Below are 20,089 nucleotides of genomic sequence, written 5' to 3'. Positions count from 1 at the left end.
TACGGCTGTCTTCTCATGCCACTCATTGTTTCTTTTGCTGTGCAGAAGCTTCTCAGCCTAATATAGTCCCATTTGTCTATTTTTGGGACCATTGGTTTAGTTATGTGAATGGAATAGAAAAAAATAGAAATGGGAAAATTTTCTAGGTCAAAATGAATAATGCTTCAACAGGGCACTAAAGAAAGAGGGAGAATTGTTTTCCAGAATTAAGAATTAGAGTTGTTCCTCTCAGATTTAAAGGAAATCTTAAGAGCCTACAAGTTTCTCTTTGTTAATTTAATATCTATATCAAAGCAGGATTCTAGTTAGCCTTTTCTAGAATTATGTAAGATGGAGCACCACACAAAAGACAACTCAACAGGATCATTCGTCATTCTCACCACTGTACTTTCCAAGGATACCTGGAGAGACACATCAGTAAATGTTTAAGTATGGCCCTTAGTCCATACTAAAGGCAGGGAAAATACGTTTTTCTTGCTTCTAGTCTTCATACTAAAATTCATAACAAATTGTTAATACAATAAATAGATATTTACTTTCTAGAGGTTTTTGCCTTAGGTCATGTGTGCTCACCAGAGAGAGAGTGACAGAGACAGCAAGAGGGAAAATGAGAGGTCAAACCCCCCCACCCCCCCGGGGAGTGTGGCCACACTGCAATTATTTCTCTTCCGTTCTCCTCCTGGGATCTTGGGCACACACACGTATGCACCCAGTATGAGTTTCAAGCAACTGAATCTGGGACTCGAATTGTAGTCATCTATGTGGGAGTACAACAATGTAAACACTATGCCATGTGCTGGCCCCAATCTCTCTGTATTTTATACAAAGTTATTGTTTTAAAATCAAATGATAGGCTTGTGTTTGCTTTATTGTAATAGAGGTTTGCAGTCATGAAAAATAAAACTGGATAATCACATTATAAAAAGCTGAAAGGCTCGGGACCAGCAGTTAGCGTAATGGCTATGTCGCTGGACTCCCACGTAGTCAACCGCGGTTCGCGTCCCAGACCCGGTGGCTTAAACTCACGCCAGGCGCATGTGCGTGCGTGCCCAAGATCCCAAGAGGAGAATGGAGGAGAAGGGATTGCAGCGTGGCCATCCCCCCTGGGAGGTGATTTCTTGCTTTCTATCTCTCTGTCTCTCTGTCTGGCGAGCGCACGTGACCTATAGCAAAAACCTCTTCAAAAAAAAAAAAAAAGCTGAAAGACTTTTCTAAAAAATGGTTAGGATAGTAAATAACCATAGAGCATATTATAGTATTATAGGCATTATAGTGTAGGGCAGTAGTTGGCCAAAAGGAAGCTGGGATTATCTCCTCCAGCATACTTTGTTAGTGCAGAACATAGTCCAAATTCCAGATTTCTCTTTTCTTGTAATCTTTTCCATCAAAGACTTTGCTCATGGAGTTAGTCCTTGGTCCAAACTTTTTTTTTGTACTAATTTCTTCTAATTAGGACCCCATCACTACATTTCACATATAAGCTAAAGATCTGTATAAATGTTTTTGCTCACCTTCTTTGTGAACTCTGGTGTTTGGAGCAGGGAGAGCTTCAACTATGAAATATTCATTAGAAATTTTAGTGAAAATTAACAATGAGGCTATATTTATTTCTTTATCATTTACTTAATAGATTGGTTTCCTAAATAGTTTACAGTGCATATTTTATTCCTGCAATAAAGATCACTCTCATACTTAAAGAAACAATATGTATTTGGGGCCAGTGGGTGGCATAGTGGTTAATGGCACTGGACTCCCACATGGCTGACTGCTGTTCAAGTCCCAGACCTGGCAACTTGCTTTCTCACTTTCTCTCTTTTTCTTGCTCTCACTCTTGCTCTTGCTCTTGCTCTGTCTCTCTCTGGGCAAATTAAAATAAATAAATAAATAAATAAATAAAAAGTTAAAGATGTTTTAAGTATGTATTTAATTTTATTTATCATTTTTTAAACTTGCTGTAGGGCATGTGTGCTTGAGAGAGAGAGAAAAAGTGAGAAAATATGCTGCCAGGTTAGGGACTCAAACTGGAGTCGACCATGTGGGAGTCTAGCACCATAGCTACCATGTCACCTGCTGGACCCATTCTCTCACTTAAGATATGACATAATATAAATGTCTGCCATTGAAAAGGTGTCAAAAGCAATGGAAAAATGAGACTGGGTCTCCAGCAGGTCAAGAAATAGGTTATACATGATGGTAAAGAGTTTGAATTTCTTTTTATGGAAATGGAAAGGTTTTTAATTGTTTTAAGAAAATGAACAGGGGAGTAATATTTTTAAGAACTCACTATGTGTTATTGTGCTTGTGATATGCGTATATTATATAATCAAAATAATTTGCTTTATAAACAAGAAAGTATTGCCCTGGATGTTACAAATAAGAAACAGTCTTAGAGAGGTCATTACATTGCCCAAGATTACAGATTCAGAACCTGTCTAAAGCAAGTATCTGTACTTTACTCCTACCTCTAGGTCATTTGGAATTGGTGGGGAAAATGCAATGGAAGGAATGAAGCTAAACATGGAAAATTGTTAAGGAGCTCTTATAGATGATAACCAGAAATGCTGAGCTCCTGTATCTAAAGTGTAGATAGAGGTAGATATCAAGGAGAGAAAAACATATTCAAGAAATACTTAGGAGAAAAATATCACCAGGCACACATAACATTTGGCTATTGGAGAGCAGAGAGTAAAGAAAAAAACAGCATCAGATTTCAGCTTGGGTGATGGAATGACAGATGATTGTTATCATGATTTTAAATAATGCATAAAAATGCCACCCCTTCTTTGGTAGTGATGTGTATGGGACAAAATGATGACTTGATTAATGTTGTTTGTGTCGAATTTGAAGTGGCTATTTGACAACCAGATAGAGAAATCTAGAATGAAGTTGGATAAGAGTATCTAAAGGTGATGAAAAATGCCTGATCCTTTACACTGCTGATCATTGATCATACATCAAGTGTATGTAGATTGAGATAAGAAAAAGGTCAGGGCAATCTGAGAAATAAGAATATTTAAGGATTCCTTGGATGTACTCTGAAGGACATATGAACCCTCTGACATTTTTAACATTTGTGTGTAGAGAGGAGGCTACTGTTTCCCAGTTTGTAAATAGTGTCTTCAGATTAATTGAATCCTTAAATGGGTATTAGGAGAGATAATCCCCAATGCACCCTGCATGTGTTGTGGTTCTTGTTGGGAATGCCAGAGATGTAAGGCCTTGATATTTTTTGTCTATGCCATTTGTCAGAGAGGGGTTAGGAGAAACAATTTTGAGACAAGCTTATTTACTGTTTGCTATAAAACGGAGGATTTTCCAAGCTTGAAGTTCCTCAGCTGCAACGCAGGTTCACTACATAGGTATCATCAAGTGGAATCCTCCACATTTTTACCATGGACCTTTGGGGAAGGGGAAATCAAAACACACTGACAGTCACAAGCTTATTGTGCTGTGTATTAAAAAGCCATTTACTCATTACTCATTAGTCTTAGCATCCATAAAATAGTAAAAAAAAAAAGCTAACTTAATAAATGATTAGCTTTTAAAATGATGAAAGCAAATCCAGACCTGATAGTGGGTTATGGTATGTTTCTTAAAAACTTAAATATTGGGCCAGCAAGTTGCATGGTGGTTAAGGCACTGGACTACCACATGGCTGATTGTGGTTTGAGTTCCAGACCCGGTGGTTTTCTTTCTCTCTCTCTCATCAAGTTGAAAAATGATAATGATGTATAAAATTGAATAGGATAATTTTTTAAAGAAAATTGAATATCAGAGGTGGGAAATTAAAGTTGAGCCTATGTGTAAGTGTGAGAAATAATGAAATATAAAAGTAATTTTTCAGAAACAAACGATATGAAGAATCTTGAAGAAAAAACAAACAGGGGAGGAGGTAGTCCCCAAAACATGCATAGTCCCCCAAATTTACAGAGTTCCAGTAAAGAAAGACAGAAAAATCATTAGTAAACGTGATAATTAAGTTATTTGGGACTTCACTGGGAGTTAATTCAGAGGAATGGTGTGGGAAGTAAACGCTGAAAAATCTAGGAAAGTGGTTCCAAACATCTTGGTCTCAGGGCCCTCTCATATCCGTACACTAGTGGGGGACTCCAAAAACCTTTTTTTATGTGAGTGGGATATATCTACCAATATTTATGTATTAGAAGGCTATCCCTGTAGCATAGTAGTTAAGAGAACCAGCTCCCACACAGCTGACCACAGTTTGAATCCTGGTGCCAGCAGCTTGAAGCACATGCTGAGTACAGGTATGTGCATGCCCCAAATCATGACAGGATGAAAATATGGAGAAGGGGCCATGCCCCATGAGGGGGTGTTTTTTTTTTCTCTCTCTCTCTTTCTCTCTCTCATGAATACATGGACCCCGTGGCAACTTTTTTAAAAAATATGGGCCAGCTGGTGTTGTGGTGGTGAAGAAATCTGGATTCCACATGGCCAGTTGTGCGGTTCAAGTCTCAGACCCAGCAACTTGAAAACCATGCTGGGCACATGCATGTGTGTGCCCAAGATCCCTAGAGGAAAATGGAGAAGGAATTGTGGTATGTCCTGTGGGGGTTGCTTTCTGTCTCTCTCTCTCATTAGCCCACATGCCCTATAGCAAACTAAAAAAAAAATAATGTTTAAAAAAGGAATTTATATATTAGAGGTTAACACCAAAGTGGTTTTTTTTTTTATGTAACTTTTTCTGAGAGAGATTTTTGCAATAGGGCATATACACTTGCCAGAGAGACAGAGAGACAGAAAGAAGAAATCACCCCTCTAGGGGGGATGGCTACACAGCAATCCCTTCTCTCCATTTTCGTCTCAGGATCTTGAGCACACATACACAAGCGGCCAGCATGATTTTCAAGTCACTGAGTCTAGAACTCAAACTGTGGTAGATCATGAGGGAGTCCAGCATCTTATCACCATGATTCCTATCAGCCTCAAAAATATAATGATTAATTATTGTAAAGTTACAATAATAAATTTATCACATAGTAACATAAATATTATTTTTAAAAAGTCACTATTTTCCAAAGGCAGAAAAAAATAATAAAACAGTAAAACAGATGGCATTGTTTTACATTTTTGTAAATCTTTTTTTTTAATTTTAATATATTTTTATTTCAATTTCTTTTATACATTCAATCACATATGTCGCTTAACTTGGAAAGCGAATATTCCAACATGTATACATTTCTCACCAATCCCATTCAGAATACTATACACATCCTCCTCAACAGACAGTAACCCATCTTTCTGCCCCACAAGTGCCCTGCCCCTCCATTTCTCTCTCCAATATCCCTCTTCAGTCTCCCCTCCTTCACCACCCTCTTCTCACACTGTTTCCAGTATTTATAACCATTTTCTGTGTTTCTGTATCCTCTAGTCATTCAGTTTTGACCATAGAACTGGACACATACAATGTCTCCTTCATAGCCTGACTTGCTTCACTCAGCAATAAATCTTCCATATTCGTCCACTTTCTGTCAAAAGCCAGGCTCTTGTTTTTTTCTGCCTGAATAGTATTCCATAGAGTATATGTGCCAAACTTTTTCAATCCATTTATCTGTTCATGGGCATTTAGGTTGGTTCCATATCTTAGCAATTGTGAATAATGCTGCAATAAACATCTATGTGCAAGCACTTTTCCAACTAAGAATTCTTCTGTCCTTTGGGTAGATACCAAGGAGTGGGATTGCTGGATCATATGGTAGTTCTATTTGTAGATCTTTGAGGAATCTCCATATTGTTCTGCATATTGACTGGACCAATTTACATTCCCACCACCAGTGTAGAAGAGTTCCCCTTCCCCACAGCCCTGCCAGCACTTTATCATTTTTTTTTTAATCTTAGTCATTCTGACTGGAGTTAGGTGATATCTCATTGTGGTTTTGATCTGCATCTCCCTTATCATGAGGGATGTTGAGCATTTTTTCATATGCCTTTTGGTTATTCATGAATCTTCCTTAGAGATTGTTTTTTTTTTTTTTTTTCCAACTCTTTCTCCCATACTTCAATGGGGTTGATCATCTTTTTTTTCAGGACAACTGCTTGAGTTCCCTGTGTATTCTGGTTCTGGTTATCAGTCCCTTATCTGACACACAGTTTACAAAAATATTTTTCCATTCTGAGGGCTGTCAGTTCACACTGATTATTGTGTCCTTGGCAGTGCAGAAATTTCTTAATCTAATGTAATCCCACTTGTCTACTTTTGGGATTATTGACTGTGCTTTGAGGGTCTTATTTAAGAAGTGTTTGCCTACCCCAATGTCTCTCAGAGATTCCCCAGTGTTTTTCAGCCGTAATTTTATAGTTTGAGGTCTTAGGTTTATATCTTTGATCCACTTTGAGTTGATTTTTGTCAGAAATCCATAGCATTTCTACATACGAACAGTAGGCAGACTGACATAGAACTGAAAATAGTAATTCCATTTACTATAGTCACAAAAAGTATAAGATACCTGGGAATAAATCTAACCAAAGAAGTTAAAGACCTCCACAAGGAAAACTATGAGAAGCTAAAGAAAGAAATTGAAAATGACACAAAAAAGTGGAAGGTCACCCTATGTTCCTGGATTGGAAGAATTAATATAATCAAAATGGCAATTGTACCCAAATTAATCTAGATATTTAACACAATCCCAATCAAAGTGCCAGATGCATCCTTCAAAGATCTAGAAAGGATAATCATACAATTTGTTCAGAATCATAAAATACCTCGTATTGCCAAAGCAATCCTGCACAAGAAGCGCAGAGTGGGCAGTATCTTACTCCTTGACCCGAAAATATATACTACATTTTTGTAAATCTTTTAATACTGTTCTTAATAGATGACAGCTGGATTCTCATATTTGTTTCTGAATTTGGTCTGTTGTGATAACACATCTTAAGACCTCTGGATAACTCCAGTATACATTCATGAGAGAGTGAGTGAAAAGGGTGAATAATGTTTTAGTATTATTATGAAAATAGTCTTGAGCTTGTGGACTCCCTGAAAGTCTCTTGAGTATCTCCTGAGGTTCACTGGATAGATTCACACTTTGTGAACTAATTGTAGTAGATGAAATCCAGACATTTATATCTGATACATTTATTAGTTACGCCAGATAACAAAACAAGCGTAAAGATACTGTCACTGGTGCAAAGAAGCATAGTGTTCAAAGAAAGATTAATTACTTTGATTGTTTGCTTTTGTCTTATTAATTTTTTAATGTAGCATTAAATAAAGTGGACTTAGCTGGTGTCAGAAGACAGAAGAGGGGTTATTCTTGAGTAGGAGAGAGATGGTGAGAAGAAACTGAAAGTGAGCAAAAAAAAAAAGGCTTCTGGAGTATTGGTACTAGTATTATTTTATGATCTGAATGCTAATTCCATGACTGTATTCAGTTAGTAAAAAATAAGCGAGATAAATACACTTACTCCCACTTTTACTATATATATGCTATATTTTGGTAAAAAGTTACAAATATGTAAAAGGAAAGCATTAATACCAGTCTTGCTGTCTCTACTAATGTTTAAAAGACAAGACTGTAGCCTATCAGTGAAGTCAGACTAATGTGTCGTTTAATCTACAGACGATGAATGCAGAAGCACGTATGCTCTGAGTTAAAATTTATGTTTGGAATATGGCACCCAAAATTCCGAACTTTCTAAATTGTGACTAACCTAAACATTCATCAGAGTTATGCTTACACTTCCATTTATTTACAAAATGAATGTTTCTTAGCTGATGACAGTCATTACTGAATGCCTGAGAGGTAAACTGATTTCATTTCCCAGATCTGTTAGGATGAAATTGCACCCATCCTTTAATTTCCAGTAAACTCCTCAACTCAGTCAATATTTCTATCTACTAAAGTTTCTTAAAAGGTAGAGTCCTGGCTGGCTTAATGATTCTCTTCACTTCAGTGTTGTGAAAGGATATTAATTAATAGCTCTTAGCTGTTTGCATCCATTAATTCCAACATCAGTACAAACGTGTTGTTTCTGTACCCTGACAAGGAGCCAGAAATAATTTTTAATATGACACAGAAGTTCCCAGAGGGGTAGTTTTCTTTGTTCTGTAGGATTCTCACTTAGTTTGGACAATTTGCAGGAAAGTCCCAACACATCTTCAGGGCACACATGAAGCTGTTAGTCTGCAGCACTCACACTAATATGCTTCCCTGTTAAAGAGAGCAAATGTGTCATAACTAATAAGCTATTGTTGTGGGTAAGTGAGAGTGAATATGTTTAATGCTTTCATGAATATCCAAAGAAGTAATCACTTCAGTTATCTTGGGCATGAAGACTAAGTTTTTAACATCTGCACTTTAGGTAAAACAAGTATTCATGGTTTGAAACAAAATAAGCACTGTTGAAAGTAGAAGCAACTAATTTAATGCCATACTAGTGAAATAAACTAAAAGTCATACCATTGAAAAATCATTTCAGCAAAGAGCAATTTTCTCTTGTTTAACACTGGGAAAAGGTTTTAAATAACAGCAGACACATTATTTGAATAGTGCAGAATCTAGAATAGTGCAGAATCTTCTTGCCTTGCCATTCCCTTAATCTACTGTTTAGTCTCTGAAGAACACTAGAGGCTATCTTAAAATAATAAAAATGTTGTACCTACTTTCACTGCAGTAAGCAGTAAAGTGCCTCATCCTACAATGTGATCACTACCAAGGGCAGTCACTCATACTTTCATACACTTCTTGTTTACTTCGGAGTTTAAACTGCATTAATCACCACTCCTTCTTGAATTGGAAAGCACATTAAAATCAGGAAAATAAAAAACAAAAAACAAAAAAACCTCCTTGCAGGGATATTTGCTAGGAATGGGCTATGGTGTGAAATAGCAGTTTCTCAGCACACACGGAAAGACAGTTTTTAACAGAAATTGTGTAGATACCAGTTTGTATTTAAAAACAGTGCTAATAAATTGAAATAAAGGGCATCTGGGCAATAAGTTGGGAGAGAAAACGAAAAGATAGAGAGACCAATTTTGCAGAAGCTTTTAAATTACTGAAATACTTTCACTAAGTCAGTGATCTTCTCTGTATTGTAAGCAGCTAATTAATATTGCTATACAACCTGATGCCCTGCTAGTATGAAATTTTACAGATTGAAATAGCTAAAGTAATGGAGCAGAATTCTTGAGTTAAACCAATTGGTATCAAGGGGTTTACTCTCAGAAGACATGACACAAGTTAATGGACTAATCTGAAATGCACTCATAAAGAAGCATGTTTGGAAAATTCCTGAAATTCAGGATTATACAAATTGGAGGAAAGCCAGGAAATTTCTTCAGAAACTCTCACCCTTTTCCACTTTTATATGGTGACTTAAACCCTTTGATACTGAAATTAGCAACTCTTTACATGTAAATGCCCTGGAATAACCATTCTTTTCTTTTCTTTTTCATACATAAGAATATTCTCAAAGACTTGCTAAGGGTTAGAAAGTTAGGCCCACCCCTAGAGTTTCTGATCTGTAGGTTTGGGGCAGGGCCTGAGAATTTGCATTTCTAATAAGTTCCCAGATGATGCTGATGCTGACAGTTGTCTCCCAGGATCTCACTATGAGAATCACTGCTCTGGAAAACAGTCAAGTCTCCACCAATGTATCTCAAAAATTAATTTGCATGCTATTCTCCTGGTTATGTTACTACAACATATATAGATTACATTGGAAACTTATGAAAATGCAGATTCTTACTCAGTAATCTTTGTTCTGTGGAGCACACTTCGAGCAGCAATGATCTATAGTGTTTGGTATGTGAATCGTTTTTATCGTAATTTCTGATTTACATATAATCGTACATCTTTGTGGGTACAGTGTGTTTTTTTAAAGCATGTATAAAGTGTAAAATAATCAAATCAAGGATACAAACATATTCATTAACTTCAATATTGAACATCACATTATGTTCTGCACATTTGATGTTCATTCTACTCGATTTTTTTTTAGGTATATATTGAATTGGCAACATTTTTTAACTCTATTATGATACACTATTCCATAACCTATTTCACTTGTTTACATGCATTCTTATGTCTGTCACCCATTTTCTCCTGAATCCCCCTCCAACCCATCCACTTTCCCTCTACAGCTTCTAGTATCTAACATTACTCTCTCTATTTGTATGCTATCGAGTCCTTCAGTTTCCACCAGAGTACAGATATTCAGTATACATTAAGCAGGAACTTACAGTATTTGTTGTTCATAGCCTGACTTGTTTCACTTAGCATTATTTCTTTTAGGTTCATAACAGAAGAAAGATGAACCTAGGTTCAAAGATGAAGAAGTTTCATCCTTGAGTCAAATGACAGGATATTGTTGTTCTTTATGGTTTAGTATTCCATTGAGTATTTGTGCCACATTTCTTAATCCATTCATTGGTTATTGGGCTCTTCAGTTGAGTCTATGTCTTAGTTATTGCAAACAATGTTGCAATAAACATGGATGTGCAAATGTCTCTCTGACAGAATGAGTTCTTGTTTTTTGGGTAAATAACTCAAAGTGGGATTATTGGGTCATATGGTAGTTCTAGTCTTAGATTTTTGAGAGCTCTCCATACTGCTTTCCAAGTCAACTGTACTATTTATATTCCCAACAGCAGTACTCAAGTGTTCTCTTTTCTCTGCAACCTCCCCAGCACTTCGTTTTTTGCTTTTTTGATCCTAACCCTTTTGACTGGGTTTAGGTGCTATCTCATTGTGGTTTTAATTTGCATTTCCCTTGTGATAAAAGATGTGGAAACTTTTTATATAATTTTTAGACATTTTTATATCTTCCTTTGAAAATAATCTGTTTAGATTGTTTATATTTAAATTGTGTTAATAGATTTTTTGTGAGTGAGCCATTTGAATTCTTTATATATTTGGGTTGTCAATCTCTTATCAGAAGTATAGATTGCAAATATTTTTTCCAATTCTGTGTGTGGTCTACTTATTTCTTTTTATACTCTTTGCTGTGTAGATGGATTTTAGCTTGATATAATCCCACTTTTAGCTCGATATAATCCCATTTGTCTATTTTTGGTGTTCCTGCTTGAGAATTAAGGGTCTTATTTAAGAAACTTTGGCAATAAAAGAAGAAGTCATAAAATCAGTCAAGAATCACAAAAGATCTCAGATCACCAAAGTAATACTATAGAAAACAAATAAAGTTAGAGGCATCTCACTACCTGACTTCAAAATATATAACAGGGCTATAATAATCAAAACACCATGGAACTGGCACAATAGCAGACACATACACCAAAGGAACAGACTAGGGAATCTAGAAATACATTCAACAATATTCAGCTAACTGATTTTTTACAAAGATCCTTAGGCAATTCAATGGAGAAAAGATACTCTTTTCAATAAATGATGCTGGAAAAACTGGGTATCCACCTGCACAAGAATAAAACTTAATAGAGTCCCATTTCTCACCATTTACAGACATCAACTCAATATAGATTGAAGGCCTATATATAAAGCCCATCATTATTTTTTTAAAATAGGAGATAATCTACAAAGCATAAAGCACTGATTAGAAAGGGAAGGATTGTGAAGGAGGAAAGAGATGATGCTGAAGTTGAGATTCAAGTTCAGATAAAAGATGTCACACTTAAGACAAACTAAGTCAAATTCATAGTTTCTCCTTAATTGTGCACTTAAAAAAATCTTAGTATGTGGGGGATGGCAGGTGGCGTAGTGGTTAAAGATGCCGGATTCCCACATGGCTGACTACAGTTCAAGTCCCAGACCTGGCAGCTTATTTTCTCACTTTCCCTTTCTCTCTTGGGTCAAATTAAAAAAAATAAAAATAATCATAATAACAAATGCAAGTCAATAAATATATAGTTTTTAAAAATCTTACTCTGTGGAACCTGTATTTTATTTGTTGTTTCTATTCTGAAGGACAGCAGGTGGCATGGTGGCTAAAGGTGCTGGACTACCACATGGCTGAACATGGTTTGAGTCCCGGACCTTCTTTTTCACTTTACTGTTCTCTCTCTCTCTCTGTCTCTCTCTGGTCAAATTAAAAGAATAATAATAAGAAATAAAATTAAATAAATAATATTTTAAATCAATAAAATAGGAGATACCATAAGTTTGTTTAATATAACTTTCCCCACAAATGAAATATTAATACTTCTGTGCTCTCAAGGAAGAGTGGAATCTGACATAGGATACACATTCATATTCATTTTCCTTGTTTTCTCTGGATACTATCTTGTCAAATTAGCTTAATTCTACAGTGCATGTATATTATGTGCTAGACATAGTTCATATAAAATTTTTTGACAGATTTTTCATTTGTATTTGTTGAAGTGGCTTAATGTAGGATTTTGATTGAAAGCTTAAGTTGTCAGGGTACCACACCAGCTGTAAGAGGAGGTAAAAGGTCTTATTAGACACTGTATTCTTATAATGAGATGCCGAGATCTTCCACAAAAGATTGAAAGTATGAGTGATAAAATAGCCAAGTACCCCTCAGCCCTGTTATGTTAGGCCATTTCTAGGCTAGTCAGAAATTTTATGAGACCATAGGGATACTTACTCATATGCAAGTACAGTCCTACCTCAGTTTCTCAGCATTTTGGTCAGAGAGGAAGAAGAAGCCCTCTGCTCTGCTTTAGTCTATAGCCAATGGTTTGAATGCAAGTACTCTGAGATTTTTATCTAGCCTTCTTATTGCCTAAAACGTTATCAACTAGTGGGCTAGACAGAAGGCAGGTGAGGCCTGATTGCCCATGTTAACAGTAGACAAGTTAACAAGCTTAAATATATTTATAACTGTAATTGAAATTAGCTATAACAATCATACAGCTTTAATAACTCATTTAAATTTAAGGTAAATTACATTGTGAATGAAGAACAAAATAAAAATAATTTCAAAACTGAAGATAATTGTGAATGTAGTTTAGATTTATAACTGATTCATATTTGAAAATCATTTTTAAGGGCCAGCTTTGTGTCCTGGTGGTTAAGGTAGCTGGATTGCACATGCTTGTAGCAAACAGGTAATTTGAATCCAGAACCTCATGACTTGAGAAACACACTGAGAACATGTGTGTATGAGTCCAAACATTTCTAAAGGATGGAGAAGTTGAGAAGGGATTGTGGTGTGACCATTCCCCATGGAGGGCACTTTCTCCTCTCCCTCTCTCTCTCTCTGTTTCTCTTTCTCTAGCAAGTGCACATGCACTCTAGCAAAAAATAATAATAATAATAATAATTAAATTAGAAACATCATCCTTTAGATTATTCCACTAAATATTTTGAGTACTTGCTGTATATCAAGAACTGTTCTAAGTGCTCAAAGATAAGTATTTGGTGTCTAACAATAATAATTTGGATGCCAGCAAATGGTGTGGTAGTTAAGATATTGAACACTCCCACATGGCTGACCATGGTTTGAGTTGTGGACCTGGTGGCTTGCTCTCTAACTTTTCCTCTCTCTCTGCCTATGTCTCTCTCTGGTCAAATTAAAATAAATGAATGAATGGATAAAATTAAATCATTCTTTAAAAAACTAACAATTTTCATAATTAATGATATTAGTCACATAGTAATAATGTGTTGTTTTAGTACACTTTACATATTCTATGATCTTTTAAAACAACCTTTCACTGTGAGTTTTATTATTCTCTTTTTACAGATAATGTTGCAGGCTCAGGGAAATTAATTGGCCCAAATTTTTAGAGCTAATAAGTGACAACAATTGGCAGTAAAATCCTCCTTTTTCAGACTCCAAAGCATTGTAGATTTTGCTATCATGTATTTATTCCCTATAATGCTTCTGGATTTTAAAAATAAAAAGAACTTGGGGGCTGACAGGTGGCATGGTGGTTAAGGACGGTGGACTCCCACATGGCTGAATGGACCTGGCAGCTTGCTTTCTCACTTTCACTTTTCTCTCTCTCTCTCTCTCTCTCTCTTACACACATACACACACTGTCCCTCTCTGGTCAGATTAAAATAACTAATTAAATAAATAAATATTTTTTTTTAATAAATAAATATTTTTTGAAAAATTTAAAAAACGAACCTGCAATTAACACCTAAATGATATATAAGTAGAAAGAACATATAAATTATCCTCCAAACCAGGATTCTTGTTTTGTTTTGTTTTGTTTTACTACAGGCTGCATGCACTTGCTGGAGCTAGAAAGACAGGGAGAGAGAGAGAGACTAAAAGTGAGAAATCACCCCTTAAGGGAGATGGCCATGCCACAATCCCTTCTCCTCCACTCTTCTCCTAGGATTTTTGGGCATCCATGCACATGCACTCGATGTGTTTTTGATCAAGCTGCTGGGTCCAGGACTGGAACCTTGTAGTTAACCTATGAGATTCGGCTACCTTAACCACCATGCCACCTGCTGGCCCCAAAGCCAGGTTAGTTTTAAAAATGAAGAGAGAGTACTAAAAAATATCTCAGAATAGTAGGTATAACCTGGGGCATACAAGTTCCAAGCAGAAAATAGATGACAAACTGGGATGAGTTTAACTGAAAATAATTCAACCATGGAATAAAGTACAGAGGTGTGGGTAGTGTAAGGAATCCAATAAGGGATGGTGAGACCATATGGATTAACAACAACAGGCTTAACAGAGCGAGGGCAGAGCAATGCTGGCTAGAGCCCTCAGAGAGTTGGAGCTATGGCCAGAAAAAGAAGGCAGACACTGCCAGGAATGGGATGAAGTACTTCTCTAGCCTTTCCCACTCTCCAGTCTCCTACTGGTGCCTCTCATTCATTGACTCCAGACAGAATCCAAAGGATAACCTGTCTAATGCCCTTTATAGAGATCACCCTCTTAGGACCTAGAACTGCAGAAGATGAGGAATGATAAATCTCAGGCAAGAAACAGAAGGACTGTTTCTTCTACAGAAACAGTATGGGAGAGCTTCTGATCATATGGCCTGTTTTAAAACAAATGAGTAGGGGCCAGCAGGTGATGTAGTGGTTAAGGTGCTAGACTCCCACATGGTCAAACTCGGTTTGAGTCCTGGACCTGGTGGCTTGAAACTCACACCAAGCACATGTCCATGCATGTCCAAAATGCCAGAAGGAGAATGGAGGAGAAGCGATTGCAAATGTAGCCATTCCCCCTGGGGGTGGAGGGGTGGGATTGGTGATTCTCATTTTCCCTCTCTCTCTTTCTCTCTACATATATATCTCCAATGAGTACACATGTTCTATGGCAAAAAAAAAACTTTTTACAAATTCCTAACAGGATAGAGAAATGGAGAAGAGATTGTAGCATTACCATTCCCCTTGGGGAGATGTTCTCTCCCTTTCCTGCTCTCTGTCTCTGTCTCTGTCCCACCCCCCACCCCAGCAAACACACAGGCCCTTTGACAAAAAATAAATAAAAACAGAGATTGAGAACATTTTCTAACATCGTAGATTTTAAGCTCTCCAACTGTACACACACACACACACACACATACACGCTAACTATGTGATGTGATTTTGCGTTAATTTGCTTGGATATAGTGAATATTTCTTTTCTTTCTTCCTTTTTTTAGTCAAAATTGTGTTTATTGGGATGGTTTCCCACTCATCTTGAGTCAGGATGCTTTTAGTGCTTCTTCCTCCTGAAGGAACATCCTTCTGGAAGCCTCGCTTTTCCTCCTGTAGGCTGACAGAGGACAGTGGAGCAGTCAATGCACAGAACTACAATTTGTGCATGGCTAGAGAGTGGTGATTTTATAGCATCCTGGGCACTTTACATCCATGAAGTAGAAATCTGGGCTCTTCACCAGGTGCTTCTTCTTGTGTTTTCTCTTCTCCTCTTCCAGAGAGGGATGAAGGAGATCCTTTGAGAGAGACATGTTCTCGTCAGGCGATGACCACTGGAAAGATGATGTAATTAATATTTCACAATGTGTATATATATATATATATATAAAAAATTATCAAGTTGTACACCTTAAATATTTACAATTTTAAATTGTCAACTATACCTCATTAATGTTTGGTATAAAAGAAGACAATGGTCTAAACTGATAGAGAAACAAATTAAATTAAATATGCTTTGTTATAACACCTCCAAACTGTAGTTTTACAGAGAGAAATACAAAATGATAAGTGAAAGAGGGGAAACAAATAGGGCTTATTTAGTCTTTGCCTGGATCTCTAATAAGCAGAAACTGAGGCATGATTAAAGAGCTGATCATTTATTTGGGAGGTAGAAACCTAAGGCAACATGCATAAGGAAAAGCAGAATTGACATAAAGATATAAAATAAATTTTGTGTTTCTTTGCTACCTATTGTTTAATATTAAGTTAAGAAGATGCGCTTCAGATTGCTCAGTTAGTAGATTTACTCAGTATCAGGGATTTCTCTGAATAGATCTGGAGGTAAAATTGAGCCTCAGCGTAGTCTATGTAAGTCACTATTTGTCAATTACGGAACTGGACACTCTAATAGTTATTCTACCTGGCTGTGGGACAGGAGACAAATGGGAGACTCTAACGGAGACAAATGACTGACCCCTGTCTTCGAAGTTGTGGTCAAAAAGACTGGTGACACAGTTGGAGAGAAGAAAGGAGTGAAATGAGATTGAGGAGGCTCATAATATTTCTGTCCATGATACTATATCAGCATGGAACAATCAGAAAGTCTTACTTGTGAGTGAAAAAAAATGAAGCTTGGAAACTACATATACTGGGACCAGCAGTTAGTGTAATGGCTATGTCGCTGGACTCCCACGTAGTTGACCGCAGTTCAAGTCCTGGACCTGGTGGCTTAAACTCACATAGGGCGCGTGTGCGTGCATGCTTAAGATCCCAAGAGGAGAATGGAGGAGAAGGGATTGCAGCGTGGCCATCCCCCCTGGGGGGTGATTTCTCGCTTTCTGTCTCTCTGTCTCTCTCTGTCTGGTGAGCGCATGCGCCCTATAGCAAAAACCTCTCCAAAAAAAAAAAAAGAAAGAAAGAAACCTACATATACTATACATACAATATGCATCTTAATAAAGTTTAAAAAATAGCAAAATATTAGAACATTTTAAATAAATAGGATGATAAACAAATGTCAGTACAGAGGTTATCTCCAGCAAGGTAAGTTGACTATGATAAGAGACATCTGTACAAGAGCCTTTAAATATATTTGAGTTTGGGGGAGGCTTTTCTTTTTTTCTTTTTTTTTAAATTCAAGTACATTTTTTAATGGTCTGTTTCTTTTCTTTTCTTTTCTTTTCCCTTTTTGCTATAGGGCGCATGCGCTTGACAGAGAGACAGAGAAATGACCCCCAGGAGGATGGCCACACTGCAATCCCTTCTACTCCATTCTCCTCTCGGGATCTTGGGCACGCACCCACATAATCCCAGCCAGTGTGAGTTTAAGCCACCGGGTCCGGGACTCGAACCATGGTCGGCTACATGTGAGTTCAGTGACTTAGCCATTATGCTAACTGCTGGTCCCTTAATGTTCTGTTTCTAAGCTTGGTTGGTGGAATTTGGGTATTTTAAAAATAATTTCTATATACCTTCTTTCGATAATGAAATATTAGAGCAAATTAAATAATCACTAAAATTTAGGGGCAATCATGTGAAACTGTATAAAAAGTAGAGGGAAAGAATTAGAACAAAAATGAAACTTGAACAAACCAATGAATGGCAGAAAAGAAGCTAAAAGAAACAATAAGAAATTATGTAAAGTAGAAAAAATATGAGATGGCAAAAATACATCCAAATGTATCAGTGATTACTCTGAGTATGCATATGCTGATTTGATGCTTTAAAATATAGATTCACAGATTGGTACTTAAAATAAGCAATCCCAGCTATATTTTATTTACAAAGGAACACATAAGCTAGAATGACGCTAAAGATTGAAAATGAAGAGACAATGTAATACACATATGATAAGAAGGAGGAGGCAATAGCAGGATTATCTATAAGATACAAAACAGTAGTCAAGTCAAACAGAGACAAAATTCATAAAAGCTGTTAAAAATTCCACAAATTTTGGCAGGTGGTATGTTGGTTAAGGGCACTGGTCTCCCACATGGCTGACCATGGTTCAAGTCCTGGACCTGGTGGCTTCTTTTCTCTCTCTCTCTCTCACCCCCCTTCCCCTCTCCCTCTCCCTCTCTTTCTCCCCTTCCCTCTTCCTCTCTGGTCAAATTAAAATAAATAAGTAAATAAATAAAGTTAAATAAAACAATTATTTTTTTAAATTCCACAAATGTTTTAAAATTAGTAGAAAAGAACTTATATGATGATTTCTGCATCTAACTCATGAAATACAGTCATGTGCTATATTATAATGTTTTGGTCAATGAGGGACTGCATATATACGATGGTGGTCCCAGGAGATTATAATAAGCTATATCAAATAGCCTAGATCTGTAGCAGTTTAAACAACCTACGTTGATATAAATACAATCTATGATGATTACACAATACAGTTGCCCAATGACACATTTCTTAGAATATGTCTCCATTGCTCAGTGACGTATGACCATATATAAAGCTATGTGAGAAACTTTTCCAAAACACAGAAGAAATGGAGAAAGAAATAGTTTCACGAAGAAATATTACAGATTGTGAGAAGAGAGAGCGGAATAAATTTACAATAGGTTTTCCTAAAACAAAGATAATAATAACTAGTAAAGCAATCACGAAATATTTAGTAGAGCAATCTGCGTGGTCCCAAGGAAAATAACAGCAATAAAAAACATTCTATAAAAAGTATACAAATTGTACATGACAAAATTATTGAAAAATATGGAAACCAATTATTTTTTAATTTCAATAATGAACAGAAAAGATCATTTAAGCAGGCAGCAAAAATATTAAGTTACATACAAAGGAAAATAAATCCAAATCCTTTCAGTACATTTTCCATGAAGCTAAATACTTGAACCATTGAAATTTTTTTTACAGTGTATTACATCTTTTACCATTTACATCGAGAAGTTTTTTCATGGATACTCCTTTCAGAATTTTCTTCTTAATTTTTTTAGAGAGGTTTTTGCTATCGGGCACATGTGCTTGCCAGAAAGACAGAAACAGAGAGGCAGAAAGCAAGAAATCACCCACCCAGGGGGGATGGCCACGCTACAATCCCTTCTCCTCCAATCTCCTCTCAGGATCTTGGGCATGCACACACACGTGCCTTGCATAAGTTTAAGCCACCAGGTCTGGGACTCGAACTGTGGTTGACTACATGGGAGTCCAGCGATATAACCATTACACCAACTGCTAGTCCCATCCTTTCAGAATTTCTTGAAGAGTTGGTCTGGAGTTGATAAATTCTATCAGGTTTTATTTATCTGAGAACATTTTTATTTTCTTTTCCCATGTGAAGGATAATCTTGCCGGGTACAGTATTATTGATTGAAATTGTGTTTCATTTAACACTTTGAATATATTTCCTAATTCTTTCCTTGCTTTCGTTGTTTCCTATGAGTGGTCTGGTGTGAGCCTGATGGGATAACCTTTGTAAGTGATTTGACGTTTCTCTCTTGCCAATCTTAGTATCTTGTCTTTGTCTGTCGTTTTGGTCAGTCTAACTATAATGTGGCATGGAGAGGATCTTCTTGGATTGATTCTACTTGGGGTTATTTGTATTTCTAGGGTCTGGATGTTTGAGTGTCACTTTAGACTTCAAAAGTTTTCTTCTAGGATTTCTTGGAATAGATTATCAATGCCCTTATTAGTTTCTTCATCTTCTGGGATACCAATTATTCGTATATTTGGGCATTTCATGGTATCTAGTATTTCTCGTGTATTATCCTCAGTTTTATTGGCTGTTTTCTCAGTATTTTTGATCATATTTTCTAGGTGATTGGTTTTGTCTTCTACTTCTGAAATTCAAACTTCTGCATGGTCTAGCCTGCTTTTGATACTTTTGTTTTGTTTTGTTTTTGGAGAGGTTTTTGCTTTAGGGCGCATGCGCTCACCAGACAGAGAGAGACAGAGAGACAGAAAATGAGAAATCACCCCCCAGGGGGAATGGTCATGCCACAATCCCTTCTCCTCCATTCTCCTCTCGGGATCTTGGGCACGCACACACACGTGCCCGGCGTGAGTTTTAAGCCACCGGGTCCGGGACGCAAACCACGGTCGACTACATGGGAGTCCAGCGACAT

At 36.7% G+C, this 20,089-nt stretch overlaps 1 pseudogene; it reads left to right on the top strand.

Annotated features, from left to right (window-relative positions):
• Nucleotides 1-20,089, top strand: part of LOC102497882 (tigger transposable element-derived protein 1-like) — a 59,434-nt pseudogene that overhangs the window by 4,924 nt on the left and 34,421 nt on the right.

This window comes from Tupaia chinensis, unplaced genomic scaffold (genome assembly GCF_000334495.1).
Source record: "Tupaia chinensis unplaced genomic scaffold, TupChi_1.0 Scaffold000600_1, whole genome shotgun sequence".
Classification (NCBI taxonomy): Eukaryota; Metazoa; Chordata; class Mammalia; order Scandentia; family Tupaiidae; genus Tupaia; species Tupaia belangeri.
The sequence above is the reverse complement of the archived record's forward strand: the minus strand, read 5'-3'. Positions and strand labels throughout refer to the sequence as shown.